Genomic DNA, 10688 nt, shown 5'->3' on the forward strand with positions numbered 1-10688 from the left:
GCCCCTCGCCGCCAGACCCTTGGCTCGGCCCCCGCAGCCCGGCGCTGCGAATGAGGGGAAAGCAGCTCAACGCCCCGGATTATTTGGCTTCCTGTCTGATGGCCGGCGCTCTGCGTGTGGGTTATTTTGGGTCCTTTACGTGGGCGCGTCTTTAACTCCCCCCCTCCCACTCCCCCCAGCCTTTCCCGCCTAGCGCCCCGGCCACCAGCCGAACACTTGCAGGAATCACCCTGCGTGGTCTCGCGGCGCGGGCTGGACTGGAACTGCAGAGCGTGGTCTGCAGAGGGCATGAGATCATGGGGCCTCAAAATAGAGCGTAGGAGAGGGAGGATCCGGCCGCCGGGCCAGTGCAGCTTCTCAAAGGCGGGAGAGTGCAGTCAGGACAGACCTGTGTGTTTCTGGATGGACAAGCAGAGAGGCTATGGGGTCAAGCGTTGGGGGAAGCGACCTTTGTCTCCTACGTAGAAACACAAGAATTCCCTCAAAGCCCTGCTATCCACTACCTACGCTCCTCAGGACCATCCAACCTTAAAATGCACACATAAAAGAGATATAATTTTCTGTGGTTTTCCGTGGTTTCTGTGCTGGGGGCGAGGGCTGCTCTTGCTTTATTTGTTTATTAGTTCTTTTAGACCTTATACATCGAAAGCTTCAAAGTGTCCGCGCTGCGCTCTCCTGAGATTGCCGCCGATACTTGTTAGCATAGTCAAAAATTTCAACAGTCCGGAATACTTTGGTACTTTGTTTTTGAACTAGGACACGAACAGTAGAGGCTATAATTCTTGGTGGGTTTTGCTTCACCTTTGATTCTACAACTTTTACATTCCTTGCTCATCAATTAGAAAAACCACAAGTGTGTAGTGACGTGAGTCTTGGTTGTCAAGCAGAAAACAATGACTTTCCATACCCGGAACTGACTTTAGTGACCAAGGAAAGTTATACCATCCGATATCAATTAATTTTCAAATCATTTTGATTTCAGGAATATATACAAATTTTTTTTAAATGAGAACGGATGCTTAACATATAAGGTGTGTGTTGTCCCCTTTAAAATAGTTAACTTGGGATGCTTTCCATTCATATTGCTTGATTGATTCATTCATTCAATAATGAACCCTTCAGTTCAATCTCTTGGCTTCCAACAATGTCAGTGGTCTCCAACAATATCAAAGATGCACAGAAGTATATCTTTCCCAAGTGGATCTCAGTCTGATCAAACAGGGTGAAGGTAGTAAACAAAAAACTAAAACCCAAATTATATATGCGTAATAGAATCACACATAGGATATTACGAGAGCTTAGTGGAAAGGGTAACTGACATCTGGAAGAAGTAAAGGCCATCCCTCAAAGCACTATTGAGCTCTTTTTTTTTTTTTTTAATTACCTTTGAGTCAGCTTTCAAACCAAACCACCCAAGAGAAACAGCTTTTCACTACCACATAGTCACACATTTTTTTACCCCAAACGTGGCTCTAAATTTTCCTTTGTTTCCAAAAATCAGAGTCAAGGACAAAGATTTACGGAGACTGGTCACATGAGTGTAAAAACTTCTAAAAGCAACTCAACAGAGTCATTCCAAAGTGGCTTTGAACTTGAGAAAACAAATGAAATAAGTGTATTGTCTGCATCCCAAGTCAAAAAATCATTTTTTTGTGGTACGCGGGCCTCTCACTGTTGTGGCCTCTCCCGTTGCGGAGCACAGGCTCCGGAAGCGCAGGCTCAGCGTCCATGGCTCACGGGCCTAGTCGCTCCGCGGCATGTGGGATCTTCCCAGACCAAGGCACAAACCCGTGTCGCCTGCACTGGCAGGTGGACTCTCAACCGCTGCACCACCAGGGAAGCACCCAACTGGGACTTTTATGGGTAACTATAAAAATCCAGTTGAAACCCTAAAATTAGAATAAAACTGGATCAAGTGGGCCACTCATGTTGTTTAGCCATACGCTGAGCTATAGACAAGTCTTGTCTCCATCTTGTTTATATTCAAAATGATCTGAGGGACAGCTTCACACTCCAAAGTACAATAAGGTCAAGAGACAGAAACTGCAACAAAACTTCTCCGATTAGTGTAAAGGTGAACAATTAATGTGTCATTCAATGATTGAGAACTCTAATCTAGTACAGCAGAAAAGATGAGGGTGTAAGATTTTATGACTCCTTAAGTTGTACTGTACAAAAATATGTAAACACTTCCCCCTTGGTGCCTGAAACTTTGGATATGAGTAAGGCCAAAACAGCAAACACAACCAACTTGTTATCTATGTTTGAACTATGACTTCTCAAAATTTTGAAACAACTCTCTTCTCAGCTTTTAAAAAATGAAATATACTATAGAGTAATTATTTTAGCACTGGCTCCAGAGCTTCTCCAGCTGAAATCCCTCCAATTCTCCAGTGGAACATGGAAGACATCTAGCCCAGTCTAAAATGAAAAAACAAGTTTCTTTCATTTTTATGAGATCTAGAAAAGAAATTTTTTTTTCCATGGCATTAATTTATTTTTAAGACTTTGCCTGACTTCCTGATTTCTCTTTCTTTTTCGTAAGTGCAAAAATACTTCCCCTTGGAAGAAGCTTGGATTGCAATGTGACCAGGTACAGAGTTCAAGAACTCTCTGAGCCTTGGTTGCCTCATTTATAAACTGGTGTTACAAATAATAACATAAAATTACACTAGTATCTCTAATGTCAACAAAATGTTTTACATTTTCCCAACTTTACATAAAAATTTAAATAGATCCGTTCCATATTTAAACCACTCAATCCCTACCCCTAAGAAAGAGAATAAAATGATTTAATTTTTACATAAATTATGCATGATTTAAATATTTAAATATAACAACTATAAATGATTTAAATATAATTTCTGGGAAGGTTTGAGAGCTCCCATTGGATATATGCATCTGCAAAGGGAGAGCCCATGGGATCAGGAAGGGATACTGACCCCTCTGTGATGGAGAAAACACACCTCGTTGTCAAGTAACAAAGTCAGTGAAGTGAGCGCAGAAAGTGAATGCAATTGAGTCATAGAAACTGTGGAAAAATGGCAAATGCAGACCCCATCTAAAGGGAACTGCTGTCCAGTCTTCACTTTTTGGTTGTCCACAGCCTCTGCCACCCCCCATTGTCTCTTTTATACCTCATGTCAAGCAAAACCTGGGGTTGCCAGGTAATCTGAATTCATGCCTGCCATTTTGCTATTTGTTTTCTCTATGCCTCATGTCTTTTTTTTTTTGTCCTTCTGTTTCTCCTTTACTTCTTTAAAATTGTATTTCAAATATGTTTTATTATACCATGTTAATTCCTCTGTTGAATTTTACCTTTTCTAAAGAGTTACTTTCTTAGTAGTTGCTCTAGAGGCTATAATATGCATCTTTAATTTACCATCTACTTCAGATTAATACTGACTTCATTCTGGTAAAATATAACATTGTTTTCTGTAATAGATCTCCATGTTCTGATTCCTCATTTCTGCCATTATTATAATATGTATTAATCTATATGTTATAAAGCCAATGATGCGGTGTTATGATCATTGTTTTAAACCTTAGGTTTTTTTTAAAGAAATTAAGAAAACAGAGTATGCATACAGACACACACACCACACACACACACACACACACACACACACACACACACACACACTGATTTTTTTTTCATGAATCTGAGTCAGACTTTCTTGGTTCCTTGCAAGTACTGTAATTTTTGGTTGAAAACTGGACTTGTAGGTAATATGTTATAGCTACTCTGGATTCTGATTATTTTTCTGAGAATTTTTTCTTTCAGTACTCTCCTGGACTTAAAACTTCAGATTCTTCCTGCTGTTTTCTATAGATATTGCCATTTTCACACTCCACCATCACCTCACGAAATCAGGTCTGCCCCTCTGATGGCTAAAGGCTACAAACTCCCACTGTTCTTATCCAACCCTAGCAGTTTTTCAAGAATAAATGCTTTCTCAACTTGTCTGCCTTTGGTCAATTTACGGAACCCTGAGATGATTGTTAGGGTCATCTTATCTTTGACTATAAGGCCCACTGGGTAACTCCACTGGCTCTCAACTCAGGTAACTTCCGCATCCCCAAAAGCATGCGAGAAATTCAGTATTGCTCCCTTCCTACAGTAGAGCCAACTTTCATCTGCTACATCAGATTCTGCGTAGCCACACGGTGTAAACATTTTTCATTTGGACAAAGGCCCTCCATATCAATGAGGGGAACGTTCTGCCCACAGAGGCCCAGTCAGGCCTCTGCTTCAGGCTTTCTACTCAACCTGCCTAACACTTACCTTCCCATCCAGGATTTCAGCTCACAAAAGGTAAAGCTGTCATAAAGGTGTCTAACTGAGCACTTCCCTCTCAACCCTTCTCCTTTCCACACTCCACAGAAACCAAGAGTCAACTTTCTCTCATTGCAGTGCAGCAGGGACTTTTCATGCATCATCTCCTGAGTTCTGTATTCCCACGGTTTATAGTCCGCTGAACATTCAAGTCTTTCAGGCTTCACACTTAATTTGTTTGTGAGAGCTTAAAAAATTTAGAAATTGTTTTGCCTCTTAACAACACCTGGCTTTCAAGTAGGTGTGGAGTATCCCTGAAGTAGGTTTTACAATTATATTTTTGCAGTTGAAAACTGGTAGCAATTCCTTTATCTTTGTATATTGGGCATAATAAAGCCAAGGCTGCCCACCTTATCTTCCTCTCCCAGCTCTGAGGCAGGTGGATAATTCTAGTTGGTCAGGTATCAGATCCCTCACACAGAAAAAAAAAAAAGTTAACTCACCATTCTCTTCAAAATTATTATCCATTTTTACCCCCACAAGTATATAATCACATATAACATGTATATAGGAAAGATCCTGACATTTTTTTGATTCATCAATAGGGGGAATCCCATTTTTTCTGTTGATGTGGTCATCAAAGCTGGTTAGGTATGATCATGGGACACACAGGACCAAGCCTGAGACAAGCACATGGCTTTCCTTCTCACTCATCTGAGAGAACATTTGCTACAAAGATGCCATAGTTGCAGGATAGTCTAAAATCTTGGGAGACAAGGAGGAATGTTGCAGCTGTGAACCCCAAAGAGTAAGAATTTCCTCTTCCTCACCGTGCTGGTGACATCATCCAGAACGTCAGATGCTTAAGTCTGGCCCAGTGTAAGACAGATTTGTTCATTCTCGTAATATGGAGAATAGTGGGGAAAAAAGCTTTGTACTTCTTCATACCTTAAGGCACCTAAAGCCAAAATATTGGAAAAACAGTATAAAAAAGATATCTCATATTTTATTCCAGTATAAACTTCTAAAAGATAAAAATGTGAACATAAACACATGCACAAAAATCCCTCAAATGCATATGAAAAAAATATAGGTGATTATCAAAAATTACCTCACAGCTCCTGGTTTTTCAAACAAACATTTTTTAAAAGAATGAATAAATGAGAGAGATAAAGTATGATCTTTCTTAATATACAAGGAACTTTATAATCATTTAAAGTTAATGATATTTTGAAAAACTTAAGTATTTTTAAAAATGACAAAAAACCCAACTCTTTTTATTAAAAAAAAAAGGCATTTACCAGAAATAGAAAAGCATATGGCCAAGAAAACATTCAAAGCAATGCCCTAATAATAGGGAACTGCCAATCAAAGGAATACTATATTACCAATAAAATAAAATTAGACAAAATATATTAAAAATGTCTTTTCATCATATTAATAATGGGCAGCTAAGGACTGTTATATTTTATATAAAAGAAACAAACATAGTGAAGAATAGAAATTAATGAAATCAAAACCAGAAAGAAATGGAGAAACTCAATGACACCAAAAGATATTTATTTGCAAAGCTTAATAAAATTGATAAGCCTCTAATTAGACTTGTTGGGAAAGAAACAATATTGTGAAACAGGTGGCACAAACACTACAGATTCTACAAACATTAGGAGGATAAGGGAATATTATAAACAATTTTATGTGAAATTCTAGAAGGACAAAACTGTAGTGACAGAAAGCAGGCTTGTGTTTGCTAGGATCAGGGTGAGAGGAGGAATTGACTATAAATGGGCACAAGGGGACTTTTTGGAGTGAAAGAAATGCTCTACATTATGATATTGGTGGTTATAGGACTGCATATATCTGTCAAAACTCATTGAATTGTAGACCTAAAATCAAAGAATTTTACTATGTATCATATGTACCTCAGTAAAAGTGATTTTTAAAAATTAAAAAAAGGAAATCATGCAAACAGGGACGTCTGGAAAAAGATGATGGATCAAACGGGTACATTTGCTTTCACTTTCTCCCCAGACCATACTAAGACAAAAGAATGCCTTTCTTAAAGGCATAAATACTCGGGGACAAAGAGAATTGGCAAGACATGACGAGAATAACACAATAGTGGATGGAAAAACAGGTGGACGCTTGATAAATGCTTTAACAGACCAAAGAAAGCCTAACCCTAAACCAAAAGTGAAGAAAACCAAGATGTAACCAGACATATGCAAAATGGGCTACACCAGGTACTTCTGTTGGAGGCTGTGAAGGCAGGACTAAAAAATGGGCAAATTGGTTCGAAGTCTGTTTAAGAAGCAGTTAGAGGGCCAGATCTTCTCCCCAGTTCCATGCAGCTGGTGACTATCTCTTCCCCCTTGTCAGCAGAAAACTGGAGGTTTATTCTGTGGCGAAAATAAAACAGAGCCTTTGGACTCTAGGGCTCCAGAACCGAAAGGCGAGAAATTACCATGTCAACATATTTGGCTAATTACCATATAATTACCAAAAAATATATATTTAGTGTGAAAAATAGGTTACAAATATGCATACTGAATGCTAGTCCGCCTGCGCTCTGGAACACACATTTATTGATTACTTACTGTATACCAAGGACTGTACCAGAAACATGGGATAAAGAAAGGAAAACAAGAATGGTCCAACCTCATGAGAAGCTCCTAGCCCAGTGTGGAAGCCAGAAATATTCACAGTTAATTGTAACACAGTATGTTGAGAACTATGAAAGGGCAGCACAATGTATTGGGAGCCCATAGAAAGATACCAATCCCAAATTGGAGGGCTATAGTCCTTATGACTATCATTGCTTATACCCCCTGCAGTCCACTTTAGACAACCTATTCTCCTGAGAGCCACTAGAAAGGACAGCCTTACATATCCTGGGACATGGCCCTGCTCTTGTGGTCACGAATGATTTGATCAGATACCTCACAGAAATCCAGCCCATCCATTCACTCTGCTGTGACCGGGGTTTTCTCTGGCTTGAGCTCTAAGCTTTGCTGTGGCTTGAGAACTTTGCAATCAGACAGAGCCGAAAGTCACAATGTAGAAAGAGCAGCTGACAGATACCACACTGGACTCACTGTGCAAGATGAGTCAGCAGAGGACTCTGGTAGATACAGAAAGGGAAGTATGGAGTGGGCACTTGGAGAGAAGCAGAGTCAGGAGAAAACGTGAAGTGACCTCCTGACTTTCAACACCCTAACCCACTACCGGTGTGGCTCAGCTCTACCTCACTTACTGTCTTTGGATCTTACGGTACGCGGGCCTCTCACTGCTGTGGCCTCTCCCGTTGCGGAGCACAGGCTCCGGACGCGCAGGCTCAGCGGCCATGGCTCACGGGCCCAGCCGCTCCGCGGCATGTGGGATCTTCCCGGACCGGGGCACGAACCCGTGTCCGCTGCATCGGCAGACGGACTCTCAACCACTATGCCACCAGGGAAGCCCGGGGTTTCTTTCCTTTCATACAAAAAGAATAGAACAGGGGTCATGGAAGACTTCCTGTTATTAAGCTGTTACTTCCAAGGACCAGTGACAGTCAGGCAAAGAATGAGAAGGATGGTATTTGAGGATGAAGGAGCAGCCCACACAAACCTCACAGGCACAAGAAAGAGTACTTGTAATGAAACCACTTGAGTACAGCTGAAGCACATCGTAGCGGGAAAGAGACCAGGGATGTACAGCTGGCACCTAGGCACTGAATGAGAAAGATGATGGGGTGAGCTAAGAGCCCAGCCATATATGACAAATTTGTTTCTACAACTGAAAAAAAGGTAAATAAGTTTACTGGAAAGTTTGACAAGCCAATTAAAAGACAGAATGAGTTGTGACATTCTGGTTCCAATAGAAAAATTAATAAAAGTATTGCTGTGTGTAAATGTTCTGTTTAGAAAATAATTTCAGTGGGAAAAAAGTGCTTTCAAAATATCTTCACTGTCTATGAGCTATAAGTAAATTCATTTTAAGAAATCAAATGTAATAATGGAATGGTAATTAATCACAAGTCTCAAACTTTCCATGTGGATCTAATACCAAGTAATTCTGAGTCCTTGCTATCGCTAAATTGAGAATCAAAATGAAAATTAACTTTATTATAACAGAAAAATAACTAATTATCCAGAAATCTCCATATAATTGAGATTGTCATATTTTATTCTAAAGAAAAATGAAGTCTTGAACTTGCAAATTTTATTAAAGTGTTCAAATTAAAAGGAATAAAATCAAACTTTTCAAAAAATGAAAAAAATGTGTAAGTAATTAAACCTTGTTTACTTCTGGTCATATATTCTTGATTTTGGAAATCCTGATAAGAATTGATAAAACTTATACTAAAAATTTAACTGTTTTAATAAGAAATTAAATCAAGATGTATATATGTTATAATATTCATGATTACTAAATAGAAAAATTATTTCACATATTTTTATATCTAAAGAATTATTGATTTATTCCTTTTTTTTTTTTTTTTTGTGCTATGCGGGCGTCTCACTGTTGTGGCCTCTCCCGTTGCGGGGCACAGGCTCCGGACGTGCAAGCTCCCCAACCATGGCTCACGGGCCCAGCCACTCCGCGGCATGTGGAATCTTACCGGACCGGGGCACGAGCCCATGTCCGCTGCATCAGCAGGCGGACTCTCAACCACTGCGCCACCAGAGAAGCCCTGATTTATTCCTTATTAACACAGTCACATATACCCATACACACACGTGTCTCTATCTCCATCTACATATTTGTCTATTGCATAACTATAGAAATGAATTCAACTGTAAGAAACCACGTATTTGAAAGAGCACATAACTTTGTTTCTGAAGCCACTATCAAGACTTCAACAAACTAAAATACTCAGCAAATTGATTTGATCTGGAATGGAGACCAGCAATAATAATATCAACTATCATTTTATTGAATGCCACCGTATACTGGTCACAGTTCTGGGGACTTTAGTCATTCATTCATTTTTTTCACCTCTATTTATTCATTTATTCACTAAATATTTGTTGAATCCCTACTATGAGCCAAACGTTATTCTAGACTCAGGATACGTGAGTAAGAGAATATCAGTCTACTCAAGGAATTTAAGAGTCTAGTGAAGGGAGATCGATATTAATCAAATAAATGCTAAGAACTATAATAAAAAAATGATAATAAACACTATGGCAAAAAAAGTATAAGAGGGCAGAATATATAACTGGAATGTCTGAACCAATCTGTGGTAGGAGTAGGAAGTGGTCAGTGAAGGGGTCCTTGAGGATGGAATGCTTTCACTGAGATTTGAAAAAAAATAAGGGAGAAGTAAAAATAAGGCCACAGACCTAGATGATTTTTAAATATGGCTTTTGCTAGTTGTGTAAGATCTGTGTATAGGAAGAAATGAGATATATTGACTATGAGTCATAAACTGGAAACTATTCGGACATCAGTTCTTAATCCACCAGTTTTATGGGTTCCCTTTTATAAATGAAAATAAGTCAAGATCCCCCCCCCCGCACCCCGACAATGCCAGAAATAGTTTGGTAATTCAGAGAACAGGGAAGCACTGGAATTGACAAGTTTAAAAAAAAAAACTTGAAAGGGATGATAAAAATAATATACATTTGAAATGTGATTCAGGTATGTACATTTTGAACATAGGAAACAGTAAATTAGAAAATCAATTCAAATATCTATTTGAAAATAAGGTTTTATCCCAGTAAATGAGGTGTTATACCTCTGAGAGGAGATTTGAAAAGAAAGCAAATCACCGAATGATGTTGAGGAAGGAAATCAATAAAAATATTTCTTGTTTTAACTTGAGTTCTAGGACACTCTAAGTAACAAGTGATCTATAATAGGTTATAAGGAAATTGAAAGCTGTGCCTTTTCTCCTCAATCTTACACGGTTAAACTTGCAAAAACATTTCAGAGGAATGTGTGCTTGACAAAATGAAAAAATACAACGTAAAGATTCATCCTGGTTATTTTTACACTTTCTTCAAATTAGAAATATTTGAACCTCGTCACAAATTGTAAAATGTATCAAAATTGTATTTCCTTAAATTATTATGTGTCTTTCCAACTGGGGTTGGGGGATGCGGACTCTGTGGGTCACAACGTTAGGCCTTTGTCCTCAGGGAAGCGATAGGCCTCCAGCTGGGAGCAGAGGTTGCCGCGTGAGCAGAATGGGCAGCCCTGCTCTCTAGCAGTTGCTGTACTGTAAACAAGAGTGAAGCAATCCCAAGCAGAGATGAAAAGAACTTTAAGGGTTCACTCAAGCATGCTCTCCAGCTCCCTGGCTGTAAGCCATGACTGGGACTGGCTGGGAAACAGCTGCTTGTGACAGACCCGTCTGGCAAGCAGCTGAGAGATGCTTTTTTTTTTTTTTGAGCAAAGGTTTAAAGCCAATGATATCTCTAATAGACAT

Source organism: Lipotes vexillifer, unplaced genomic scaffold, assembly GCF_000442215.2.
Source record: "Lipotes vexillifer unplaced genomic scaffold, Lipotes_vexillifer_v1.1 scaffold438, whole genome shotgun sequence".
NCBI classification, from domain to species: domain Eukaryota; kingdom Metazoa; phylum Chordata; class Mammalia; order Artiodactyla; family Lipotidae; genus Lipotes; species Lipotes vexillifer.